Source organism: Alligator sinensis, unplaced genomic scaffold, assembly GCF_000455745.1.
Source record: "Alligator sinensis unplaced genomic scaffold, ASM45574v1 scaffold12_1, whole genome shotgun sequence".
NCBI lineage: Eukaryota > Metazoa > Chordata > Crocodylia > Alligatoridae > Alligator > Alligator sinensis.
In genome coordinates this window covers 376194-401565 of record NW_005841973.1, presented here as the reverse complement: position 1 = coordinate 401565, position 25372 = coordinate 376194, and the positions used below count along the sequence as shown (strand labels likewise).

Sequence of the window (25372 nt, the reverse complement as noted above, 5' to 3'; positions counted from 1 at the left end):
AGATGCAGTAATGCATAGGCGTCTCGCATACTTCCAGGTCCTGCTCCCGACCCCCCACCTGCTAAATGAATGCAAATGACTGGGAGTGTTTTCCCTTCCCAAGTGCAATGGCCAAGACCCATATGTGAGCATACTTTGGGCTCGCTGGGAGTTGCTTCTGGTTGTTCTGCGGCTCATGGCCAAATCCGGATAGAGAAAACCTATGGACTCCGAGTTTGCTCCTTCGTAACGGGGCAGCCTCTGCCTTGTTGGGAAGCTCCACGCTGTCAGGGGAATCTCCAGGGCATCTTTGCAAGTCACCTGAGTGTCTGGCGGTAGAGCTGGGCACCATTGCCAGAGTCTACACCAATGTCAAGAGCCATTGGCTGAAATGCAGCAACACGGAGAGTTCGCTGTGGTCCGTCCACATTTGCTTTGCTCCTTTGGAACGATCAGGATGTGAGATGGGGGTCCCAAGGTAGTCTAATGCATAGACAATGGGGCCAGCCACGTTTGCGTCGCCTGCAGCTCTTATGGCTAATGCTGGCAGTCGAGGCCTCTGGTTTCTGTGCCATGCTTTGCCACAGATTCACTAGGTAGCCTTGGGCAAATGATGTGATCTGTAGATGCTTCGGTGCCTCAGTTTCCTCACCTGCATCTCGCGGAAGATAACGATTGACCCAATTCTGGGGGATACTGGAAGGCTGAACGCCGTACTTGGCAGCACCGAGATCCCTGGATGGCAGGGCTACGTGTTTTACATCCTACAACTCTGCTTTATCAGACATCCCAAGTCATTCCTTTCCTCCTCCCTGTTCACACACTTCAGAGAGTTGACAAGCGCATTCCTTTCTACAGGGCTGGGTTTGCGTAGTCCGAGGCCTCTGAATGGAGGAGCTCCAGTGAAATTATTTGTCAGAGCTGCAGATGCTTTAAGCCCCGTTCACGTTCTGCTTGTCTCGGCCTTTTCCTCCCCTCAGGAATGCGCTGAGAGGCAGGCGTTGCTCTTTCCTTATCTAGGAGTGAATGCTTATAAAACAGATTACACGGGGAGTTTTGGGGATTAGTAATCGGATATGGAGCCTTTCACTTCAGGGTCATCTCTGGAGCCAGCCCAGGCTTGTAGTTCACAAAGAAAGTCATTCCCATCTTGCTGGCTGGGCCCTCTGTGCTGCCTGCTGTCAGTCTGCAGGTCACAAAAATGCACCTCAGCTGAGCACAGTCACTGGCTTCCTAGTTAACAGTTGCAGCAGTGAGGAGCGTTTCCAATTCCTGTGGTTTTATTGCAAATCTTGTGATCCTTGGATCCTCTGGATTCATGGGTTTGGAGAAGAATCTCATTTTTTGTTGGTTTTTTTTTTAATAAAAGGGAATTTCTAGTCTTCACAGTGGCAGAGAGAAGTGTCAAGGGCTAGGGACAGAAATTCGAAAAGCCTGAGCCTGATTTGATTCAGTCTTTGCAGGTTAGTGTAGCCTGCAAAGCTTGAACCGATTTGGAGGTGGATTAGACATTCCCTTTTCATCCCAGAAATGCTAGCACATGCCTACAGTAGCACCCCCTGGCTTCTAGCCTGAGCCAGAGTAGCCCTCCCTTCCTTTGTACAGTGCTGAGCTGAGGGGGGGCATGGCCAGGCCCCAGCAGGATCCTCTAATTAGGGAGGGGATCTTCCTCCACCCCTCCCCCCCCGCAGGGAGTTGATAACTCAGTGTTTATCATGCAGGATCCTCTAATTAGGGAGGGGATCTTCCCCCCCCCCCCCCAGCAGGGAGTTGATAACTCAGTGTTTATCAGCCCATTTGGAAAACGAAAGGCTCTCTCATTAGTTTAAGCTCTTCTTAAACAACCTTTTTCAAGGAAGAAATGGAGGGACTTAGCAGCTACCTGTTGATTAGCTCCAAAAAGCCCTAAGCCAACACTGTCCTGTCTGCCTTTGTCCCATCTTCCACAGCACGGACCGTAGCCAGTATGCGGTCTGCTACCTGATGCTGAGAGCTGTCTGTGTAAGGCAGAGGGGAAGGGAGTGTCCCTGCTTGAGCAGGTTGTGGTGAGGAGGGGGGAGCAGGAGGAAACCAGGCAGACCCCACTGTATCTGCAGTCTCTGCCAGAGCTGCATCCAGGGAGCAGAGAGGAGGGGCCTGCCCAGTTCTCTGGAGCATAGAGCCCCACCCAGCCCAGAGAGCATGCCAGGATGTTGGGGGACTCTGGTTTAATTTAAACCAGGAAGGGGTCTGGGACAGACATTGCATAAACCTCTTTGACCCAAATCAGTTAAGTCTGGTAAACCTGGTTGAATGTAGTATCCCAAACTGGTTTATGTGTACTGAACGTTATTTTCCATTACAGGTTTAAACTAGTTTCTGGCATCACTTAAACCAGTTTATGTAATGTCTATCCCTAGCCCAGGTGAACCCAACAAAAGTCTTGGAGACAGAATCCAAATAGCATAGAGACTCGGTTTCTCTTTCCTGTCAAGCCAGTCTCTTGATCCTTTGAGCCTATATTGAGTATTTGCAGCTGATGACACTAAGTTAGGCCGGTGATCTGCTAGAGGCTGGACTCTATTCCCACACCTACAAGTCTGGTTGGTGGTGATGTGACAAAAACCTGCATGAGCCTGCGCATCAGGGAACGCGCTGGTGAGCTGAGACCCAATGAAAGTAACTACTAAAGAGCCAGCAGAGACCAGGAATGGGCCCCGGTCTCTTGTGCACCAAGTCCTGATGTATTGTACACATTGCCTGGGGAGATGCTAAGGTCATGCAGCTGCTGCCCCCAGTAAATCCTCAGTGGACTCTGCTTTCACCTGGCCTAGTTCAAATGCTAAATTACAAAGAATGAAAATCTCCGAGCAGTACTTCGACCACCGCTCCAGGGCTGGAGGTTTCTTCCATAGTGCGTTACAGCCACTGAAGAAAAAGCAGCAATTGGAGGGCAAAAGGGACGTCTCCATCCCTAGGATGTCCTGCGACTTCCTTTTGGGGTGGGTGAGGCGAAAGCTGAGACTAGTGGGAAAACATGGCTTGGTTTAGTCCTACCTGCTGTCCTGTCCATACACCCCTAGGGAATGGGCTGCTTCCCAGCTGGGCAGATGACGAGAGCTAGAGAGCAACTACTCCTTCAACCAGATTAAATTGGCTCTCAGATTGCAGCCTGGAATGTCGCTACGCAGCAAATTGCCCAGAATAGGGGCCTTTGTTCAGGAGCACAGCCTAACACTTTAATAATGGATAAATTAAATAATAAATCATGCCTTAGCTGTCTCCCCTGCTGGCGCCACAGCATGGAGGAGCTGTTTTATGGAAGAGATGGAGGATGTTTGTCCTTTCAAACACAGGTCCTAAGCCTGCCAAAGGGATTTAGATCCCTTCAGTGGAATCGGATATCCAGCTGCTCTGAAAAGCCCACCTTGCTTTTGCTCTTCCACGTGGAAAACTCGAGCATCCTTTTTTTTTTTTTTTTTTGGCCCGGCCTTTTGCGAGCGATGCTCAGCTCAGCCTGCTGAGTGGGGGACGTTCACGGCTCAGAGGTGAAACGCCCCATGCCTGCGCGGTCCATCTCTTGGGACACGACTCGCTCTCTAGTTCCTGCCGTTGAAGCTGTGGGTGCCCGAGAGGCTGCTCCCTGAAGGCGAGCAGCAAAATGGTGATTCCTCTGTAAAGGAACGCTTTTGAGTCGCTTCGGCCCCGTATTCGGGGTGGGGTGTCTGGGTCTGCATCTGTGTCCATCCTCCAGGATCTATTAATGAAAGGCGTAAGGCGTAGAGGGAGGCCCAAGCATGGTCTTTGCTTAGGGTCTGCATAAACCAGCATTCCTCTTTTGGCCTGACCAACTCCTCCAAGTTCAGCCACCAACCAGTGCAATGTATGGATTCTCCCTGAAGAACAGAAAGCGGATGTCTAGAGTACCCAGGTCAGCTGTATTTTTTTGTCTCCCTTGCCTTGCTCCTTTTGGCTGCTCGGCAATGAGACCTCCTTTGGGAATTCATCCTTCGGGTTCGGGGCGAGAGGTCCAGGCACCATTTTAACCATGTGATTCAATGGCCTAGGGAAGATGCAGAATCTCCTTCCGGGCAGGGTTTTATAAAGAGGCTGGTTGGGCATCTGGAATGGGTTGGGAACAACATGCCCTTCTCTGTGCAGAGAGTGGGTCTCCAGCCCGAGGATGCCATGAAACCGGGGCTGGGGTGGGGCGGATAACTATTGCTGGCTCAGCCCGAGTTGCATTGGGGAATCCAGCCCCTCGTCCTCCCATCCCATTTCCCCCTACTTCCATAACCTTTAGCAGGGCAGCTCCCTCCACCCCTCGTCCTTGCACAGTAGCTGGCTCTGGTTCCCCTCCGTCCCCTCCCCGCAGATCTCTCCGGACTCGGCTCTGCAAGGGCTGCACCGCAGAGCTGCCTGTGAAAGCAGATGAGGTTAAAGAAAGCTGACATCTTGGCAGGGAGCCTCGAAACTCTCTGTGAAAGAGAAATGGGCTGACCTCCGCCCCGGAGAACAGGCCGCGCCGTGGTACTGAAGCAGCAGCCTCTCGAGGCTGAAACGAGGCTTTTGTGCAAGGGGAAGCAAGCGGAATAGAGACGTCGGGCGGCTTGCCAGCCCGGCTGCCAACAGCGCAGGGAGGCTCCTCGGGAGCGATTAGATTTCAGTTGCAGTCCGAGAGACTTGCTCTTTGTCTCCATCTCGGTGCCGCGGCGTGCACGGGGAGGCCTGTCCTGGGCTCGGGTGCAAGGAAGCCAGGCTCGCCCCTTCCTGGGAGAGCCTTTGGCACGTGCAGATTGCTCCTCGAGGCACCAGGCTGCCTGGAGCACGTTCCCTGCCCCCTGGGCTGCCACGCGTGTGCGTTTTCCCTGGTCTCCCTAGGGCTCACCTGTTGCCTCTTTGCTTTTGTCACTTGGCTGGAGTGGGATTATGGTTTTAAAATGAGCAGCGATGAAAAAAGAGCCTCAGGCCTACATGCAATGTCTGTCGCTGTCTGCCTCGGCTTGCCACATCCTCTTCACCTGCCCTATCTCTCCTTCCATCGGGTGAGATAATCCGGTCCTCGCTCTGCTCAGAGTTGCTGTCTCTTCCTGTGCTGGTCTTCATGCCAGTCTCACCCAACTGGCATCCTTTGTGTTCGGGGAAACCCCAGACCATCAGGGCAGGCCTGATCTCTCATGTCTCGGGGATCCGGCGCTTCCATCCCAAGTGGTGCCTTGGGGAATGGACAGACGTCCCATTTATCCCAGGACCAGTCATGCCTGGGTTTTCATGGAAGAGGAAAGTCCTGGGATTGGCATGCACATGCATCTCCCTTCCACTTCGGGTTCAATGAGCTGCTGAATGCGCTGCCGCTTTTCTGCCCTTGATCCAATGACGCAACGCTGGGACGTCCTTTCAGATGCCTTCTTCAGCGTCCCAGGACAACCTGTTGGTGAATCTTATGCCCTGAACCTTTTTGGGGGTCTGTCCCAGGACCACAGAAATGGAGGTTTGAACGATCACAACATCTTCCAGAAGAAAAAGATTCTTCTGGCACAAATTCGACATCTGTTCGTAGCCTCAGAGACCTCCCAGGAAGACTGTCGCCAACAAGCTGTTAAATTGCTAGTGACCTGTGTGTTGATTTCCCAGGGTGGCAAGATGCAGCCAGCTCTCATCCAGCCCCTCCTCAGGTCCTGTCCCAATGACTGCAGCTTCTTCCTGTCTGGCCTGGACCAGTCTCAAGTTATCTCATTCGGATACTGCTTGAGCATCACCATGTTCTCCCCGGTGCCGACCACCCACGTGCAGGAGGAGCACCCTGCAAACACCTGCAAAGCCCCCTCGTCTTTGGGGAGTGCTTAAAACCTTGGCAGCAGGCAGGCAGCTGAGGCACTGGCAGTGCTTGTCCTGCCGCGGCTACCATGCTTTCGAGTGCAGAAAAATAAGTGCATCCCCTACCATGCTTTTGCTTCGGGTTCCTCTGTCAGATGCATCCACCTGTAGTCTCGTGTTTCATACTTTAGGCCAGGGGTCGGCAACCTGCGGCCATTCGGCCAATATGCAGAGTCATTGGATCTGGCCCCTGGAGCTGGGGGGAGGTTGCCCACACTGCACCATAGTGTGGGAGGGAGGTGTTTCCCAGCAGGGAGAAGTTGGGTGGGAAACGCCATCCTGCTTCGGACTAAAGCCGGGTTGATCCGGCCTGCCACTCTAAACCCCTGCTGCCCGCTGCTTTTTTGGCTGTAAGCTGTCTTGGAGCAGGGCCTCTCTCCTTGGGTGCTATACAGGCACAAAGTACAGTGGGGTGCCGGTTCATGCCAGAGCACCCAGATGCTATCCCAGTACAAGTTGGGGCAGTTCTGGTCACTTGAATTTTGGGCTCTAGGTAGCATTAAAGTGCTTTACACAGAGCACAAAGGCAACATCTGCTCTTCATGGTGGGGAAGCTAAATTAATCTTTGCTCATCCTGTAACTGTGCTGATCCTCGTACCCCATCGCTCATTCGGCAGCACTGATGAAGCCCTGCAGGAACGTGACTCGTCTTTGAAACAGTCCTCCTCGCCTCTGCTGCCAGCACATCCAAACGCGATAACACTTTCTGATAGGCTGCAGGATATCTTTCGGGCAACCAGAACCCAGTTAACTAGCCTACCAGCCAGCTTTCCTGGCTAGTTTTTTCTCCTACTCAGCCAATTAACAGATTGGGAGGAAAGAATACCCTATTTTCATGCATAGAACGTGCCCTGGACTAAGATGCGCACCTTTTGTTTTTGGAGAGGCAAAATGAAGGAAAAAAGATCTTCCCTTGTAAGTAAGGAGTGGAGCCTGCTCTTGTCCGAGTCCCCGTGGATCTGCGCGGAGTTACTTTTGCATTTGCCCAGCAGAAGCCCAAACAGCAGTCACGGCTGTTACCGTACTTCCTTGCTTATAGCCTGCACCCCAATTTCCAGCAGCTGGTTTTGAGGGCAAGAAGTGTCGTGCATGAGACTGTGATCAGCTACGCGGGGTGCAGACAACAGGGCACGCTGCTGTCTGTCAGCAAGGCAGGTAATGCTGAGGGGCTGGAATGAGGCAAAACGGGGAGGGGAGGTCTGAGAGTTCGGGCCAAGTCCGTGGAGTGCAGCGGGTCCAGCGACTTCATTTGGAAAACAAGGATTTGTTCAGAAATAGTATCCCTGGTTTTAATGAGGACTTCATGGTTTTATTGTATAAGTGCCTGCTTTAGTTTTGATTTGCCTTGCTTGGGGGTGTCTGTTTTCTTTTTTTTTTCCCCTCTCTTCCCTAGCAAGTACCTCCTTATGGGTAGGCTCGGCAGGATTCACTTTGTTGTTGCTATAATTTTGATGGATGTTTATTTTAAAGCACTTATTTCTAATTTAATCCATTGAGATTTTCAGGATTGCATGAAATTAGGGGGTGGAGGGGTGGGAGAGAGACGATTTATTAATGGCACACATAAGTCCTGTAGGACTGCCACCAGCTGAGCAGAAGAGCTGCCATCATCCTCAGCTTCACTCCCTCATCCACTTTGTCACTTCCTCTTCCTTTGTTCCCGGTCCCCTGGGGTTTTGGGGGTTGCAGTCCAAGCTACTCAGCACAGTTCTCCATCATCCATCATTTTTCTTACATTCCGTTTCTATACATTTCAGTGATTAATAATGGATTTTTAAACATTTTTTTGACAGTGTGTGAGTGTGTTGACATCATCGTTTATTGATGTCTATTGATTTTTAAAAGTGGGGGTCCTGTCAAGCCTGCTGATATGCCACATGTAGGCAGGGGCTGCGTTGATAAAAGCAGTACAGCCGTCTTCCAGTTTATCACACCTTCTATCAACGGAAAGACTCCCACTGATTTCAGTGGACGCCGCATGAGACTGTTCCCCGTTAGCATCTGCTTGTAGGCAGAGGCTGGCTAGCTACATATCACCTTTGCTAGTGCAGTGCAGGGATGCTCAAGCAGGGTGTTGTGGCACCCTGGAGCTCTGTGGGATCCTGTTAAGGATGCTACAGGGTGCTACACAATATTAGCACTGTTACGTGTGGAAACACCTACGCAGGATTTGCCAGTAGGAATTCAGAGGGTCTTCTATGGTCTGTCTTAGGTTTTTGCAACAGAAGAATTGCTCTGTTATTTTCTGCACACAAGAAATGAGTGAAAGCGAAGAGCTGGCATTTTCCGAGGGGCTCCTTGAGTCGAACAAGGTTGAGGACCACTGCTGTAGCATCTGAGCACCTAACGAGCCGGAGAGGTAGGGCAATGTTATGATTCCCCTTGGTAAAGTGATGATCCAGGGCACAGAGACCCTAAGGGCTGGTCTACACGGCCATGGCAGTCCTGGCTGTGGTGAAGAGGCGAAGTGCCCGCTCACCCCTGCCTCACGTAGGCCGACTCCCAGAAAGGAGGCAATGTGACTGCCTTCCAGAGGCTCAGAGTTTGCGTGCAGCCCTCCTTTTTGGGGTATCCCCTGTGTGCTATTGGTGCATGTTGTACAAGGTAGGCAGGGCATGCTTCATGGTGGCCACCTTGGCACACCATGGAAGAGCGCAGACTAGCCATAAGGGACTTATCCATGGTCCTAGAGGAAGCCTTTGCATGGTGCATGGATACCAAGCCAGCTCTTCCAAGTGCTAGATTGGTGCCCGACCTCCTAGACCACTCCTCTTCCTGCCCCAGTGATGGGTCCACATTGACCGGTGTCCAGGCAGCCTCGTCTTTCTCGGTGCTTCTGGCAGCAGTGAGGATCAAGCCGGCGGTTTAGCCGAGCCGCCAACCCTCTCATTTGCTTTCCCTGTGCAATTCAGGGTGGATCTCTCCCCCCCCCACCGCTTCTTTATGCTCAGATCAGCCTGCCTTAGCTCATGTCTCCGGCGTCTTCATTAGATACTCCCTGTGGGGGTGAGAAGGCAAACGCTCCAGCTTTTAGTTCGCTCTTTCGGTGCGCATAACCCCAGTCAGGCAAAGAGTGAAACTATTTGCCTTGGGCTCAGCGTGATTTTTTTTTTTCCCCAGTCTCATTTGCTTTTGCAAATGTCCTTACCAGGAGTCTTTGGAGAGTTGCTCTTCATTTCCAAGGGAAGAGAGGAGGGATCCAAGTTCAGGTGGAGGGAGACCAGTAAACCCCCATTGATTTGAGGGAGACTGGGGACCTGAGTAGCCAGGCTGCAGATCATTGGGCTGGCCATCAATATGAACAGCGGAGTGGTCCATAGCCTTTAGGAAGCAATGGCTTTTGTCACTCGCATCTCCCACTGAACAGGACGGGGATGGAGGACTGGTTGGTTCAGGTTGGCAGTGGCCTACGGTTATCTCCCTCTCTGATGCTGTGATGATGACTGCTAATGGCTGGAGGCTGTGCCCATCTGACGATGTGTTTTGTGTGGAAGGAGTTCAGCTCAGTTCCTAGTGGGGTCACCATTGCAACTGGTTTTAACTGGCATCATTGCACCCAAGCCCAACGAAGAGGACAGGGGCTTGCTGCACCATGGAAAACAAGCAAGTGGTTCATTTCTGATGGAAAGCTCTGCTCCTACCTGTTGCACCGACGCGTGCAGTGCTTCTAGCCTGGAGGTGCCGGGTCTGAAAGCATGGGTAAGGCCACCGCAATGGTCAACTGAACCAGGCTGGCCAGTTAAACCAGATTCAGCTCAAGCTTGAGGCCTGCTGACCTACAGCAATTCCTGGTCTTCTACGTTTTGAGTACGAGTCACGTTTAAACCCCTCATCCCTTCTATTGATGGTAAACCTGTTGGGGATGGATTCTGCCCCCCCAGTTACATGCACAGAAATCCAGGTTTAGCATAAATTGCACCCCAAGGGGACTGACAGCAGATCCCAGCTCTTAACTTGCAGAGTTTTTTTACTTGGGAGGCCGGGGCTCGAATTAACAACCGTTCCGTGACTCATTCTGCATCGGGAGGTCAGCGGGGTGGAAAAGAGGTGGCGTTGTCTCGTCTAGACTGGTCTTTTCCACATTTGGGACAGGGTAGGTGTTGAATCTGGTGATGGTGATCCCCAAATATTCCTTCTCTTCCAGTTTGTCTTGCACCGAGCCACGATGGTGGTACGGGGATCTCTCCGCAGCATAACGGGGAACAGATTCCTGAATGAATAGCGCCGTCTTACCTGCTGCTGTTCTGACTTGTTACCGCTTGTGTCCTGACTGACTAAGGAGAATAATCAATCTCTGTCGGCCTTCACATATTTGTCAGCTTCTCTGTTGTCAGACTCTCTCTGTACTTAGCGCCTCCCAATTCCCTTGGCTTTCTCTGCTCCAAGCTTAATGTGTAGCCCTTGCTTTCTCCTTGATTGCTTCCAGTCTGCTCCTCCCAGTATTAAAGCTTTGAGGGCTTTTTTTTTTTTTAATACCAGGCATATCTTTTGGGACATCCCAGCACTGCTTTATTCCAGTGCTACAAGCGCCTCTCTGTTGACACAGTAACTTCATTTGAATTGATCTTGTTTGCTCATTAGTTGATTGCAGCAATTGGAATAAATTACCCTGATTATTATAAATACTTGCAGGTCTCCAGTGGCCCCCAGCTGCATCAACAGGATGAGTGCAAAGTGGAAACGTTAGCGGGCCTGTTTCTGGGTGAGATGCTCACTATTACTACAGCCAAACATTTGACATTTTTGCGTCTATCTAAGGTTTCGCCTTGCCCTCCGTCACCGAAGCGTCGGAGTAGTTTGTAGATAAGAGTGGAATTATCTTCGGGGCAGCTCTGCGGTGGAAGGGGTTATTATCCCTAATTTACAGGGGGGAGTAAGTTCTCTGTGGTCCGTCCACATTTGCTTTGCTCCTTTGGCACAATCAGGATTTGACAACGGGACCATCTGTGTTCCTGCCCCTGGACAGCTTGATCTAAGGGTATGACTGAACAGGAAAACAAAGGTGCAATTGCAATGTGTGCTTAGGTTCAAGTAAAGGAGCTGCCATCTTTTTAAGGCTGAGACCCACTGCTATAGCTGGTAGAGCACGGGACTGGGCATTTCGATATGGGTTCTCTTTCTAGCTCTGCCAATGCCCTGCTATGAGCTTAGGTCTACTATGTGAGCTCTGAGTCGCCTTCACTTTGTTTCCTCCATGGCTATAAACACTGGGATAAACCCTTTTATCCCAGGACAAAGTGCAATTGTAGACCTCTGTGTCCCAGGATAAATCTTAAAAATAAATTCTGGGATAAGGGGTAGTAACAAGAATATTGCAAAGCTCACCTGTACAGTTATCCCAGGATTGCATCGAGTTGATGACAGAAAAGCAGCACTGTTTTCATCGCTAACTAAACCCTCATCAGAGGTATACATGCCAATCCCAGGTTATTTTTGTTCCAGGAGAAACACAGGCACAGTTTCTCCAGGGATAAAGGCAACATCTGTTCCTAGCCCATGTGTCTGCATGGCTTACCCTGAGCTGAAGCTGTTAAGGGCAGGGGCAGGCATGACTTGTCCTTGGTGAATCCATGTTGACTGCTCCTCATCGCCGCCTTCTCCAAGTGCATTCCTGGAGAACCTGCTCGATGAACTTTTCTAGGGACAGAGGTGAGGCCGACTGGTCTGCAGTTCCCTGGATCCTCCTTCTTCCCTTTCTCAGGCTCAGTTTGTGCCTTAACCCGTTTCCCCTAGCTGGGCCTGCATGGCTGCTTCCAGTGCTAATTGTGGAAGGAGATGGCTTTGCTGCTGCCAAAGCAACAGAATGATGCTGTAGCCTTTGTGATCTGTAAACGCCTCCAGGAAAAGCCATGAACGCCATCAGGGGTCTAAAGGGATTGATTTACGAGGAGCTGCATGCGTTCAACCTGTCTAAGCGACGACTGGTGAGCCGCGATGGGATTTGATAAGCCTCCAAGTAGTCAGCAGGTGTAAACGCCACGGAGCAAAGATGAATTGTCTACTGTCACGGCTAAGAAAAATGGGATGGGATCAAGAGAGAAAGAAGTGAAGCTGAAATCCCCCGGTTGGGAGCTGGAATCAGGCGGGGAATAATTCCCCTAGAGAGATGGTAGGAGCCGTGTTGTACGGGGCCCTCTAGACCTGGATGGGGCCAATTCCCTGGAGAACCTCCTGGAGAGAAACTTCCCTGCGTGTCCCTTGCAGCAGTGGACAGGATGATCTGGTTGTCCTCCATGCCTAATTTCTGAGACAGGGGGAGAGGTGTAGAGTGAGAACCATGCTTGCATTCGGAGATGGCTTGATGGCTAATGGCAAAGCAGCGATAACTTTTTTTTTTTTAAAGCTCAATATTAAGTGTTCACCGGTTTCCCAGAAAGCACTTCGACCTTTTCTATTCCCTGGTAAGGAAAAAGCCGCATCTGCTGCTGCACTACTCGGGTGATTCTCCATTAGCAAATAGCTGAGAGAATGGACTTGCATTGTTGCCCCTGCTGACCTTTCTATGCAAGCTCATAGACGGACGGCACTAGGCATATTTAGCTTGGAGGAAAGAGGATGAACAGCCTGTCATTTGGATTAGGTCAGCCCTGAGGGGCCCTCCAGCCCTAGCATTTCATGGCCTGAGAACCAGTACTCCTAGGCGGGAAGGAACAAGGTAGCCGTGTCCCAGAAAGATGCAAAGATGAATGGGATTGAGGGTGATCATGTCTTAGCCGGTCCCCACTTGCGGGTCATGCTGTTGGCACTGAGCCCTGTCGTTGTGAACAGATGTAGCTAACACTATAACCGTGCATAATTCCTGTGTATCTCGATAGAGATGGACATCAGGAGCCAAAGTTACTGTTGAAAATTAGACTTGCGCTGCTAAATCGCTGCAGAGCCTTTTGAAAATGTTACCTATTTTGCTTACAAGTCCTACTGGGCCAGCTTAGTATTGAGGTCTAAATAATGGCATTTCTTGTAGCTAGATGATTGGGAAACCAGATGTCTCTGTGTTCAACACCGTTCCAGATGGGCCGTGGCTCCTGGCAAACAAGGGAGCTGCAACTGGGACTGGAGCTGAGTGGGAGCCCGGTCATTTGTGTCTGCAACTGGACCTGGAGAGGGAATCGATGGAAAACCCAGCTCAGAAGGGCCTCGCTGTACAGGAACGTGCACACCCCGAAAAAGTCAAGTGTTTTACACTCTGTCATTACATTGGAAATGGCTTGTAATGGTGTCAGAGATCGGGTTCGTATACAATAGTTAATTTTGCTGCATCCTGTATGGAAGATATTCCAGTTTGTACTAACCTGCCAGTCACTGAGAAGTCAGTCCCCTTCTCGCCTGTGCATTTTGGCTGCTGTACAGTAACGTAAGTGATATAGAAATACATGATCCAGGTCATTAATATTAACCTAGGCTTTGCTAGGAGAGCCGAGGAAGCCAGACTTTTAGACCTGACTGTTATACCTGGTAAGGGCTTGCTCCTTCTGGCTTGGAAATTGGTGACAAATCTCCCGTGGACTTCAGCAGCGTAAGATCCTAGGCTAGGTAGAAACCTCCTCTAATGCTGTTTAAGGCCAGAAGGGACTACTAGAGCTGAGGTTTTCAACACCTGGTCTGCAGACCAAAGGTGGCCCACAAGGCCAAGCTTCCTGACCTGTGAGGAGCCCCAAGAGCCAGGTGATAATGGCCCTATGAGCTAGATCATCCTGGGGCATGGTAGAGTTGGCATGTGGGGTCACTGCAGCTGGATCTCATGTCTTGGGTTGGGCTGGTCTGTGGGCAGATCTCATGCCTGCAAACCAGACCTGTGCCTCTTCTCCAGTCCCCAGGGCTGGCAGGTTTAGCACCACTAAGCTAGATGGATCAGGCTATTTAAATCTCCCACCCTAAGCACAGATTCAACAGATTCTGCGGATTCTGCTGCATACTTTGTCACAAGGACACGAAAAAGGAAAGGGCCATAAGCACCTTCTTCAGAGCTTGAACCATTCTGCACCGTCTCCCAAACTGGAACATCCTTTTGCACGAGCAGACAACAGCCCCAGTGCTGTTTATGGTGCATTTTCACTATGTCTCTTCACTACTGTATTCACAGGGATAGGTTGTAGCCATGTTGGTCTAAGGACACAAGCAGACAAGGTTCTTTGGGTGAATCTGATATCTTTTATTAGACCAGCTCAAATAGATGGAAAAATTCTTTGCAAGCTTTCGGATGCTTTCTCAGCTTGATGGAGGGTATTTAAACCTGAAAGTCTGCAAAGAAGAATTTTTCCAACTATTTGAGTTGGTCTAATAAAGACATCAGATTTACCCGAAGAACCTTGTCTGCCACTACTCTATTTACCCATCCAAGGGTCTCATCAGCCCTTTTTCCTAAAGCAACCAGCTTTCAGGAACCAAAACTGGGGCACAGTCCCAGACGCTCTGGGGGCCTCTGGAAAGAGAAGTAGCTTATACAGCTTGCTTTTCTTGGTTAGCAATACCACCTGAGTGCATGCAGCCTAATTAGCACCGTGGAGAGACAGAGCTAGCTAACTTGGGCTCAGCTTGGCATGGACACAGCCGAATTGTGCATCTCTCCCAGATAGAAAGCAACCAGATGCAGTCTACCTGCATTCACGCAGCACCAAGGAGCATCGTGTCCTCTCAGTAGATGCTACAGGAAGCCGTCTGGAGCTAGAGTATCATTCAGGGACCAGCCCAGGACCAGCTTCTCCTATTTCAGGAGTTTCTCTGAGAGGCAGCATCTCCAAAATGCTGGACTGGCCCAGAAAAGTCCAGACAGTTGGTCGCTAACTTTTTGCCGCCATATGTTGCTGTGATCTCGTATGGCCCAGGCTGAACACGGGTCTTTTCCAGAGTCGCTGAGCTGTAGCCCAGTCTGTTGCATAGACGTCACGGCCACTCCTTCCTGGATGTACGTTTTTGCACTTGGCTGCATTCAATCACAGGTTTGAACTAAGTGGTCCACACCACTCTGCCTGACTGCCCTGTCCTGCCCGCGATTTATGAGTCTGCCATTCTTGGTGCCAGCCACAAGTTTTATCAGCAGTGGCTCTGCTTTAGGTCGCCGGTGGGAATGATGAACAGTATCAAACCTAGCACTGGTGGGACCATGATAGAAACCTTCCCATTCAATAACAACCCCGGTTATGAGATCTGGCAATTAATCCATTCTTAGCTCATTTATCACCTACTTTGTTGATTATTATTAGTTGCTTTCTTTTTTTTTTTAACCAGAACATGTTGCACTACAGTCAGATGCTTTACGTGGATTCACTCCATCTGTGCTATTACCTTTATCAACCACGCTTGTAACCTGCTCGGGTCTTGGCTGAACAAAGCTGATCTTCTGTCTCCCTTAACCCGTGTTGACTGGCATTTAATTATACTCCTTCCCTTTATTTCCTAATTAAATTAATCCTGCCTCGGCTTTTCCGGGGTTTTGCTCAGGACTGAGATCTGACTAAGCAGCCTCTACTGTTCAGTCTCTCCCTGACCATTTCTAGGCACAGCATTGGCACTCCTCCAGTCTTCTGCAATTGTAGCTCTATTCTAGGACTGATTAAATATGAACATCCCCGAGCCAGAGATCCTCTCCGCCAGCTTTGCTGAGGCTCTTGGGTGCAGATTGTTGGGGCCTGCTGGTTTAAAAATGTTTATCTGCAGTCGATGTTGTTTAACATCCTCCTTGGATACTAATGGACTGGAAAATACTTCATCATCCTCATGTGATAGAGGCTTGCCAGCCTAATTCTGTCCACAAGCAGAGTAGAAATATTTTGATGAACATTTCTAGCTCTTCTGCGTTGTTACTGATGGTCTCCTGACCCTCACCACCCAAATTACTGGCCTAAACCGCTACTAGGATTTCTTTTGTTCCTAATATATTTAGCAAATAAAAAAATCTTCCTTCTTACTGTCTTTAACCTTGCTAGCTATGCTTTCTTCCCCCCCAGTTGTCTCTAGCTGCTCATGTCAGCTGCTGGTGTGCAGTTATAGTTCGAGGGTGTTCTTTCTGCGTGAATTCAGGCACGATACCATACGTTACCTATGGGGTTTGGGGAATCTCTGTCATTACAGGTTTTTAAGCGTGAGTTAGACACAGATGATTTTTTTTTCTGCAATGGTCTAGACAGGGCTAATCCTGCCTTGAGCCCTTCCAGCCCTGTTTTGCTGGGATTCTGCACTGAGTATTCATGTCCTGCTGGCACCTATCAGCCCCCGTCACAGTCGAGCTGACGTTGGACTGCGCCCAGCCAAGTGAGTCTCTGCCCAGAGGAGCTTGCAGTTCAAGTAGACAAAGCCGGCCCAGGGTAGGGGAGAGGCAGGATCCTTGTTTGAGTGAGAGAGGAGGGATGTGTAGGGAGATGATGGGCTGAATCTAATCCAGGATTGAGGGACCTGCACAAATTGGAAGACTGGACCAAAAGAAATCTCATGAGGTTCAATAAGAAACCTTACTGAACCTCATAAAATTTCTTTTGGCCCGAAGTCCTGCACTTAGGACTGAACAATCCCATGAACGGGCTGGGGCTGATTGGCTAAGCAGCAGCTCTGCCGAAAAGGACCTGAGGGTTACAGTGGACAATAAGCTGAATATTGGCCCTTCTTGTCAAGAAAGCTAATGGCATCCTGGGCTGCATTGGTAGGAGCGCTGCCAGCAGATGGAGGGAAGTCAGTCCTCCCCTCTACTCAGCTCTGGTGAGGCCACATCTGGAGTCCTGTGTCCAGTTTCGGGCCCAGCACTGCAGAAAGGATGTGGACATATTGGAGAGAGCCTAATGGAGGTCAATGAAAATGTTTGGGGGGCTGGGGGACTGGACTGGTGAGGAGAGGATGAGGGAAATGGGCTGATTTAGTTTAGAGAAGAGAAGACCGAGGGGGATTGAATAGCAGCCTTCACCTCCCTGCAGGGGGGCTGCAAAGAGGACGGAGCTGGACTGTTCTCAGTGGGGGCAGATGACAGGACAAGGAGCAGTGGGCTCAAGCTGCAGCAAGGAAAGTTGAGGTTGGATATTAGGAAAAACATTATGACTAAGAGGGTAGTAAAACACTGGAACAGGTTACCCAGAGAGGTGGTGCAGTCTTCATCCTTGGAGGTGTTTAGGACCCGGCTCGACAAAGCCTTGGCTGGGACGATGGAGTTGGGGCTGGTCCTGCTTGGAGCAGGGGGTGGATTAGATGTAACCTCCTGAGGTCCCCTCCAACCCTCATTATCTGTGATTCTGTGAAAAGGTGAATGCAATTTCAGGCTGCATTAATAGGAGCACTAGGTGTAAGATGCAGGAGGAGATAGTGCCTCTCTACTTGCCACTGGTTAGGCCTCATCTGGAGTATCATGAGCAGTTTTGAGCTCCACATTTTAAAGAAGACATGGAGAAGTTGAAGAAAGTCCAGAGTCAGATGTTAAAGGGCTTCGAAAGCAAGGAGAGGCGGAAGGAAATGGCCATGTTCATCTTGTGGAAGAGGCACTTAAGATGGGACATGGTAGCACTCTTCAAATACCTGAAGGGCTGCCATAAAGAAGAGGGAGAACATTACTGCAGTGAGTGGGACATACACCAATGGCTTGAAAGTGCAGCAAAGTGGGGTTAGATCGGATATCAGGGAAAACTTCACCGTGAGAACAGCGATGCAGTGGAACAGATGCATAGGGAAGTTGTGGAGTCTCCATCATTGGAGGTTTTGGGGAGAAGGTCGGACAAGCACTGGTCAGGGATGATCCAGGAGTGGGCCAGGAGCTCCCACGCGCACACACCTGTGCTCTGGGTTCACCAAAAGATCACGGGAAGAGCTGTGCAGCCCACAGCAGGTGGATATTGGAGAAGATCATGCTCGGCAGCAGGAGCACGAAGCAGAGCTCCACAACCAACTCGGTTATGAAAGATGATGAAAGCAGCCGGGATAAGTTATGGCGGGGATGCAGAAAGGGAAGCTCTGGCTGTCCAGCTGGAAGGTGTGATGAGTGAGGTGCTGCTTGCTGTCCCCAGGTTGCAGAGCAGAACGGAGGGTGTTTGGTTTTTCCTGGGGTTTACGGCTTGCCGCATGAGACCAGGAAGGATTTCTGTTCCCTCCAGTTGTTACAAGCATCAGGGAATTTTTTTCTTTCGCCTTCCTCAGAAGCACTGGATGTTGGCTGCAGTCACCGCCGGGGATTTTGACTGAGGTGTGCCTCTTCTCCTGCCAGGATTAATACCCAGAGGTTCTGGGTTACAGGGTCTTGCCCCTCTGCTCACGGGCAAACCGATCACCCCATTTGAGATGTTGCAGACTTTATGGGGGGGTGGGGAAAGGTGGGGGGGCGGGTTGCCTTCCTCTGTAGCGAGGGTCTCCCAAGCGCATTTCAATAACCCTTGCAGTAGCAGGGCACGGCCAGCTCTCGTCCCCCTGCTTTACCAGTGGCAGATGAGGATGCACTTGGTGTTTTGGGGCAGTGTGCCTTTTGGTTGTGCCATTTTTGTAGTTTTTAGGAATCAGTTGATCAAGGGCTTGGATGGTTTGGACAGGGATGATCCTGCCTTGACCAATGGGTCGCACTAGATGACCTCAGGAAGTCCCTTCCAGCCCAATTTCTCTACTGAAAACCCAGAAACCCCAAGGCAAGCCAGGTCTATAAATAGCTGCTCTGTCCTCTCCATCCCCAGATGCTCCAGAAGTGGCTGCATTTCAGCAGACTTAGGTTTTTAAGGGTTTTCCCGATCTGGTAAATCCCGTCTCTGTGAAACGCAGGACTAACCAGGCTAGCTCGGATGTGCAGCACATGCAGGCTAGCATCCTGTCTCCAGTGACAGACAGCTCCAGACGCTGCTGAGAAAGGTCTAAGACCCCCCAGAAGGTAGATAGATGCAAGACAGCCTGCCCGCTATGAAGATGTGGCCCCAATCCTTAATATTTAGAGGTAGGTATTAAGCCCTGACATGCAAAGCTTTCTCCCCTTCAGTACTCCTTTTCTTTAACCTCCCTAGCATTCATATACCTCTAGATTTCTCACTCCTCTTTGGACCTGGCCCATTTCTTGGCTTTGATCGTAGCCTGTGCCAGCGTGAGTTTTGTAGCCCAACGACACGTTGGGCGAGTGAAAGGAAAGATCGATCCTCCTTGTCCGTTCAGCCTTCAGTCCCACTCTTGGAGCTGCCAACAGCCCTGCTAATTACCTGCTGGACACTTGCCTGTTGAGCAGAGCCCAACAAACGACCTTCACAGTCGTCAGAGTAACTGCTTTAGATCATTAACAGCTGGGCTGGCTTTGACCGATGACCTGTGAGCAGAAGGCCCCGTATCCTGTTACCCACCCCTGCCTTGAGCCACGTCCGTGCCAAGTAGGTTAACTTTTTCTCTCCTGAACAGTAATCCTTGGTGATGGGTTGGCCCCGGCCCCGGTGTCCATGAAGTAGCGTACTTCGTTCTCTCCCCTGAACCGGACAGCGCAGTACTTGAGCAGGAGGACAAGTCTCAGGTCCCAGACCTCGAAGCTTCATGTGCGAGAACTGAAGCCAGTTTGGCCCGAAAATAGCTCCAGTGAAGCGTTGCGAGGTCACGGAGGAGATGACTCACGGATGCCTTTCCCAATCGGTTGCATTTTCACTGGATTCGCAGCACTGGAAACATCCTGCGGCACCGCTTCCAAGCTGGTTAGCTTCTCGGGAGAGAGGGGTTTTTTTAAGCCCTCCCTGAGAGCGAGGAGGAGTGGTTTTTGAGGGTTTAAATCCCATGACCTTGCTTGGCCGAAACATAACACGGAGCAGGACGGCTTTTCCTCTGAATTGCAGTGCAAGGAGATATCTTGTTCACCTGGGGAAGCCGGCCTTGCGGGCAGGTGTTAGTCTGACGTGCCTGGAGCCTGGGTCGCTGTGCGGAGGAGCCTCTTGGGCAGCTAGCGCAGGTGGAAAAGGGGGCCATAGTTGGGTACCGTGGGGGATCCCATTCTTTGCAGAGTCAGAGCTCCCGTTGGAAATTAGGGGCACAAGCACTGCAGACAGGCTAATCATGTCCTGATTACCGCAACTGAGAGCAGCGTGTGCTAGGCGCTGTTCAATACGGAGTGGAAAGACTCTGCCCCAAAGAAATGAGGAGCTAAAACAGGGCCATCCAGCCAGTTCAGAGACACCTTGGCTGGGCAGGGTGTGCCAAGCCCCGTCTCTGCCATCTGCTCTCAGGGCAGACACTGGATGCATGTTTGAAGCACGCTGGAAAGCAAGTTTGGATGATGGCAGGGTCAGCAAAGGGCATGGCCCTGGGGAAGAGGCATCTGGGGTCCCAGATTTTTTTTTTTTCCTGGGCATCACCTCTGGTTTTCACTGGGCTTCTTGGTCCTTTGTGCAGCCTCGTCCCTTTTATTTCTTGGGGTGCCTCACTGCCCCAGATGGGGCAGAAACACAGATTTTGAAATATTTCTTTGCAAAACAACACCATGAGGCAAACTGCATCTGGCGTCGGTCAGTGCTCTGTGCCTCCAGCCATGGAAAAAAGGGGTTAGAAATGTCTTTTCTTCCTTTTTTTTTTTTTAAATCAAGGATAAATATCAAAACAAAAACTCCTTAGAAATGCAACACGGAGGCTCCGTCTTCATCTGCTCCAGGCGATTTGTTTTTCCACTTGTTTCCCCAGAAGGAAAGCTGGTTGAAATGAATAGCGTTTCCCCGCAAATGCAGCTTGGTCACAAGAGGCCGTTTCTGCAGAAAACTGCTTTGATGGGGTTTCCCAATCCGCTCCAAGACGCTTTCTGCGTTACCCCTGCAGAGGTGAGGCGCTCTGGGCAGCGAGGGCTGTGTCCTTTCCAGTGTGAGTGTGCACTGGGGGCTGGTTTTCTGTGCAAGGACCTGCAGGGTTGGGAGAAGATCCGGCTGGCGGGTTGTGTGACACTTCCCTGGCCACAAAGGGAGGGTCCTGCCAGGGAGGCTGGTGCTAGCGCTTGGTCAATTAGCAGCATCAGGATCCCCCCAGGGCTGATGCAGAGACCAGGGGCAGAGCAGGTTGGGTATTATGGATGACCCTGCTTTCCTGCGAGATGCCATAAGAAGCACACCCTAAGATGTGCCCGCTCCCCTCTCTGCCCCTACGCTGGAGACTGTGCCAGGACTGTGGTGTAGGGAGGCCTAGACCTGGCATTTATCTCTGCGGAGGGTAAATGAGCCCCCATTCGTGGTCTCTTTCAATGAAAAACACCAACCTTGGCCTCAGCTCCGGGCACAAATCGAAGCACAACCTGCACTCATCGCACTGCAGCTGGAGGGTGCAAGGGCAGCTGCCAGCCTGGGCTCCGGTGCCAGCCACGGGCACCAAAACAATTCAGTTTGGAGTGAATGGGATTAAATGCCATTGTTTCTCTCCCTGCCTCTCTGCTAAGTCCAGGCTAAACAACCCCCCTTGGGCCTCTGGGCTTGCCCAGCCTCCAGCACGCATTTTGAAGGTCACGAGGCCCTTCGCCTGGGCCAGCCACAGCTTTTAGCAGAGCGAGGTCTGGAGGGAGGATGGCTTTCTTGTGCCGCACGAGGCAGGATGTCAGAAAGAGTTTGGGCTTTGCCTTCCCCATCTGAATCTATTAATAGCCCTCCCTCCCCGCCGGGGAAAGCGCTGCAGCTTAGTGCCCATCACACCGCCTCTCTAACAGAGTTCGAAGTATTGAGCGCTGCTGTCCAAGCACAAAGCTTTTAAAGAGACGGGGAGGGCGGAAGGCGAGGCCCGATTCCCCAGGTTATGGGGGAGTTTGTACGTCCGAAAGAAAGCACAATAAGCCGGGTCTGGGGAGCTGACGCTGTGATGAGCCTGTGGGTTTTCTGCTCGCAGCATTGGGCCTTACTACAGCATTTGGTTAGGTTATATGATGCTTAGAGAGGGCTCATGCCACAGCGATGGGCAAGCTGGAACAACCTGTGCAGGGAGAAGAGAACAACCAATAACCCTCATGTCCCTCTTTCAAACTAACTCGGCCGTGATCATAGGAAACGAGGGTTAGAAGGGAGCTCAGGAGGTCACATCTAGTCCAACCCCCTGCTCCAAGCAGGACCAGCCCCAACTCCATCATCCCAGCCCAGGCTTTGTCAACCTGGGTCTTAACCTCCAAGGATGGGGAGTCCACAACCTCTCTAGGTAGCCTGTTCCAGTGTTTTACTACCCTCCTTGTGAGAGAGTTTTTCCTAATATCTAACCTTGCTGCAACTTAAGCCCATTGCTCCCCGTTCTGTCATTTGCCAGCACAGAGAGCACTGATGCTGGCACCCCTCCTGCCTCGTTAGGCGAGTGGGAGTTGCACTTGGTAGTACCAAGGTAAGACACGCCATGTGTTCGGGGTGAACAAAGGGAGTTAAGCTGAATGCTAGAGAGGCTTCCTAGATTTCATAGAGGTTAGGGCTGGAAGGGACCTCGCGAGATCATCGGGTCCAGCCCCCTGCCCAAGGGCAGGAAATCAGCTGGGGTCCAATCACCCCAGCAAGATGAGCATCCGAGCATTTCTTGAAGGTATCCAGAGTAGGTGCGTGCAGGCAGTCAGGTTCATTGGAGGCCATCCCAGGCTGCCAGTACTAACCAAAATGGAAGAGGAAACTTCTTGGGTCACAAATCAAGCATAATGGTCCTCACCTGGTTTCAACTCCGGTGTAGCAATACAAGGACCCCCCGCTCCCCCAGTATCGGGAGGGGGCGCAGAGTCATTCCTGGTGTAATGCCACAGACTTCAGTGGAATTATGCTAGGGGTGAGTTGGGCCAACAACCCAGTAAGACACAAAATACAACTTATCCTAGTAGCTCAGCCATCCCACTTCTTCCAGTCGATCGCCAAGCCCTTCCCAAAGGAGGATGCGACCAGCCCGTGCATGGTACAGGTGGGAGCCCACAGCAGAGACAGCTGAAGGGATTGCACCGGTGACCCAACAGATGGGTGGCCGAGCGGGGAGAAGAGGGCAGCTGTCTTGGTGCCCCGCGTGGTGCTTTAGTTGTGTTCCACCCATTGAACCCCACTGCCCTGCTACATGCCAATCAATGCATAGGTTTTAGGGGTCTTCCCACTGATTTCTGCAGAAGCCATTTCTGTGGGCTTCTTTAACCATGAAATAAATCACTCCAGCGCAACAGCTGCCGTGTTTGAGGCAAGCCACCCTACTTTCCAGTCCCAGTGCTACCACTAACATGTGCGATGGCTTCAGAGAAGTGACTGCTCAGCAGAGCAAGGACCGTCCTTTTGACCTACAGCGGTCTCGGGAAGAGCCAAGTATAAGCACTCGCTCTGCTAGTTCCAGGCAGTGAGACAGGTATGAAAACATGAACGTGTCCGGAAAGCATCTGAGTCACCGAAACCTGATTTTTTTTATTTTTTTTTTAACTCAAGGAAATAACCCTCACATTGTCTCTGGCCATTGTTGTGAATTAATTCGTTATAGATTAACACATAACTCATACTTTTTTTTTTTGTGGGGTGGGGTTCAGGCAGGCAGCGGGCCAGGAGGCATCACATGGACAGAAAGCATTTAGCCTGGGGATGCACAGGCCAGGGGCTTTTTGCTGTGACTCGCAAGCAGCTTCTCCCTTCAGGGTGCTTTGTCTGCTACCGAGCCTATTGTACTGGCTCCAGTCCCTCCTGCTCCCTTTAGTCTGTATAGTCAGACCCTATCATCTCCAAAGCAATTACAGCTCCGATCGTGAGCCGGGGCCCCACGGTATTTGTGGCTGTGCACACAGCTTAAAGGCAGCCCCTGCCCCAAACACTTAGGATGTGGTTTCTTTGGGCATAAATGAGTACAGCTGAGCTGCATTATCGTTTACAAAAATGGGCCCAAAAACACTGTGGGAAGAATGAGCTCTTTCAGCCGGGAGCCTGGAACAAGCAGCAAGCTGGGACTGGACTGCAGTTCCCCCCCTGGACACAGGCTTAGGAGTCCTCATTTCTAGCCGGGGCTCTGCCACTGGCCTGCTGGGTAACCCTGGGCAAGTCGCATTGCTGTGCCGTGCCTCGGTTTTCCCATTTGTGAAATGGGGGCCATGCCGGTCTTTGGCAGCTGCTTTGGGAAGATGTGAAATGCAACGGCTGAATTGGGCAGCGTTGTAAGAAAAGTGGCTCCAGAGCACATGGTCCTTGGGAGCAAGTTCTCTCTCAGCTCCCTGCTGTCGGGTCACGGGTTTGTTTCTGAAGTGGAGAATTGACCTTGTACTTTGTCCCATGCTTTGCTTTGCCTGGAGCACGCGTGTCCCTCATGGCTAGCATGGGAAGCTCCCCATTTAACTGGCCATTTTCTGAAAATCCCTTTCTGAGGCTCTCAGGTGCTCCCAGGTCCTTTATGGGGGGCTCCAATGATAGGGCCCTGTCTCAGAGTGAACCTGCCTAACTTCCTTGAGCAAATTCCTATACCCGTGATCCCAACGTGTCACCCACAAGAACAGCCCAGCCTAGACCGACGACGAGCAGAACAAATACCCAGGTAAGCAACAGGGGCCCGGGTAGTACTGGGATTAGGGGGGCAGTGCATGCATCTTCAGGAGGCCTCAAATGCCTCTACACTGATGCTCGCAGTATGGGGAACAAGCAGGAGGAACTTACCCCCCTGCTACCTAACGCCAACCCAAACATAGTGGGGCTCACCGAAACGTGGTGAGACCCAACGCACAACTGGGCGGTGAACATCAAGGGCGATAGGCTGTACAGGAGGGACAGGACAGGGAGGAAAGGCGGGGGTGTGAGGCTGTACGTCAAGGAGAAATGCACATCCTCAACGAGTAGCACAGGGGCAGAGGAGGGGCAGACTGAAGTGCTCTGGGTCTGAATACAAGGGGGTCAGGGGGAAAGGGACTTAACGGTGGGGGTCTACTGCAGACCACCCGACCAAGGGGAAGAGCTGGATCTGCCCCCCCCCCCCCCCGGGACCCCCTCAGGCCCCGGGGGAGGTGCACCCAAGCCTAGGGTCAATGAGGATCTCGTCAGGGAACTTCTGGAGGGACTGGACGTATTTAAATCAGCAGGTCCTGACGATCTCCACCCCAGAGAGCTGAGGGAATTAGCAGAGGTCATAGCGGGACCCCTGGCACGGCTTTACGAGCACTCGTGGTACTCTGGTGATGTGCCAGAGGACTGGAAAAGGGCCAACGTGGTTCCCATTTTCAAAAAAGAGAGGAAGGAGGACCCAGGAAACTATAGGCCAGTCTTACCTCGATCCTGGGTAAGCTGTTTGAGAGAGTTATCCTGGCGCATGTCTGCGAGGGGCCGGCAGGGGAGGTTATGCTTAGGGGCAACCAACATGGGTTCATTAGAGGCAGGTCCTGTCAGACCAGCCTGGTGGCCTTCTATGACCAGGTCACAAAATCCTTAAACGCAGGTGTCATGGTGGACATAGTCTTTCTGGACTTTAGGAAGGCCTTTGATACTGTCCCTCACCCCATCCTCATTAAAAAACTAGGGGACTGTGGCATCAACACCTACACAGTCAGATGAGTCGCAAATTGGCTAGAGGGCCGCACCCAGAGAGAGGTGGTGGACGGGTCATAGATTCATAGACGTTAGGGTCGGAAGGGACCTCAATAGATCATCGAGTCCGACCCCCTGCATAGGCAGGAAAGAG

The 25372-nt window shown here is 51.4% G+C and overlaps 1 protein-coding gene across 9 annotated transcripts in view; it reads left to right on the top strand.

Moving 5' to 3' along the window:
• Positions 1-25372, top strand: part of LZTS3 (leucine zipper tumor suppressor family member 3) — a 115421-nt gene that overhangs the window by 15379 nt on the left and 74670 nt on the right. Inside the window, exon 2 of one of the 9 annotated variants that reach the window (XM_025200648.1) lies at positions 12801-13066. The exons of the other annotated variants lie outside the window; for them this stretch is intronic. The gene's annotated coding sequence lies outside the window, so the exon portion shown is untranslated. The remainder of the gene's footprint in view (positions 1-12800; positions 13067-25372) is intronic. 9 annotated transcript variants of the gene reach the window in all.